We start from the raw sequence: 2,205 nt of genomic DNA on the forward strand, positions 1-2,205 counted from the left end.
CAACATCTGTAAAGTATATACGAGGATTTCTTGGTTTGACAGGGCATTATCACAAATTTCTTAAGCATTATGGGAGAATAGAAGCACCTCTAATAACATTACTGAATAAAGATGCATTTTCTTGGACTCTAGAAGAAACTAAGGCCTTTGAACATCTTAAAGAGGCAATGTGCCAAGCACCAGTCTTAGCTATGCTAGACTTCACAAAAACCTTTATTGTGGAATGTGATGCCTCAGGAAATGGATGGTGTTGTTTTAATGTAGGAAGGAAAACCCATTCCTTTTTAAAGTTGTCCAATCAAAGGGAAGTTTTTACACAAAGCTATTTATGAGAAGGAAATGTTGGAAATACTACATGTACTTAAGGAATGGTGACCTTACCTAATGGGAAGACACTTCAAGGTAAAAATAGATCATGATAGCGTTAAATACATTTTGGAACAAAAATTATCTTTAGAAGATAAGTAAAAATGGGTCACAAAGATGTTGGGTTATGAATTTGAAATCATCTACAAAAAAGGGAAGCAAAATGCAGATACACTCTCAAGAAAGGATGAAGTTGTGGAAGCATTGATTTGTGCCATTTTTATTATCCAACCAGATTGGATAACCAAAGCAAGGGATGAATTGAAGAATGACGAAGAAGTGGGGGCACTTATTCAAAAGTTGCAGAGCGATCCCAGTACATCTAATACATTTATCTGGAAAAATGATTCATTAAGGTACAAAGATCGCTTCTACCTTTGTAAGAATTCCCAAGTCAATCAAAACATTCTTCTGGAATTGCATATCTCTACCTTAGGAGGTCACTCAAGATTTTTAAAAACTTACACAGGGTTAAGAAGGAATTTTTTGGGGATGGCCTTAATATGATATTCAAAAGTTTGTGGTGGAATGTTTGGCTTGCCAACAAAATAAAGTTGAGACAATTAAGACCCTGTTGTGGTAAAAACACAACCCCCCATTTTTGACTTGTTTACTTCAAATAATAGGGACATTTTCTATAAAATTTGGCTAAACATCTTTTTGGATTTTTATTTAGTTGATTGCCATACGCTTTTGTTAATTTTCTATTTTCTTTGGATTCTTGTTTGGATTGCTTTGTTAAAATCAATTTTTTATAAGCTCCCCATTGACGCTTGTTTCGCCTCATTTGGTCAACTGGTTTGAAAGTGGCAATCCTTTGAAGTCCCATCATTTATCTACTCTAGGCGAAAAACACTATTTTTATTATTTTTGTTTATTTTCGAATGGCTGTAGTTTAGATAATAAATAACTAATTTCATTAAAATAAAACCAACATAAAAAAATTGATGATTGAATATTAAATTTTAAATTAATTAAACTAATTAAAATATAATTAATTAAATTAAATTAAAATTTAAAATATAAAATATATATAAAATAAAATAAAAAATATAATATAAAAAAAATAATTTTTATCGCATCAGAGGATCGGATCAGAAGTTTTTATTGGACATATTTTAAATGACCCCGATACCCTCATGTCTCCGATGCCAATGGCCGATACCCTCATGTCTCCGATGCCGATGGTCGATACCTCCATTCCCCGATGCCGATAAAGCATAATTGATGAACCATTAAATAAAAGGTTATAAGTTTTGTTTTAAAAAGTTTTATTCAAAACTTATTCACTCATTCAAATGGTAGGTTACGTATGAATAATGGAGTGAATAAAAGTAGAGGTTAGTTTATATATATATATATATATTTTTTAATAATATTAGTTTAAATATTAATATTTAAATAATTAATTTTAAATTAATTAATATATGTAATATAATTAATTTAAATAAATTAAAATGTAATTATTATTTAGATTAATATTATATAGTTTGTAAATAATTAATTATATATTAGTTAGTTAGATTAATGATTAATAATTAGTTTAGTTTACAGTTAATAATTAAATTAGAATTAATTAGAATTCTAATTTAGGATATGATTTTTAATTAAAAACTCTGATTTTTAGCTTAGCAACAGAATTTCCAGATTTATCCCAGATTTCATCCATCAACTTTGAAAGCTCATAGATTGAGTTATACTTGGCCAAATGGGGCCCAGGGCAACTCATTAGAAAGAGAAAATCAAGGAGAACATTTTTGAGGAGGTTTCACTTACAAATTTAATCATTTATTGGGTAAAAAATCAGACAGAAGATCAAGCTTCGAATTTTGAAAATAA

Source organism: Pinus tabuliformis, chromosome 7 (genome assembly GCF_031772625.1).
Source record: "Pinus tabuliformis cultivar Carrire ecotype Pingquan chromosome 7, CPIR1, whole genome shotgun sequence".
Taxonomy (NCBI): Eukaryota; Viridiplantae; Streptophyta; class Pinopsida; order Pinales; family Pinaceae; genus Pinus; species Pinus tabuliformis.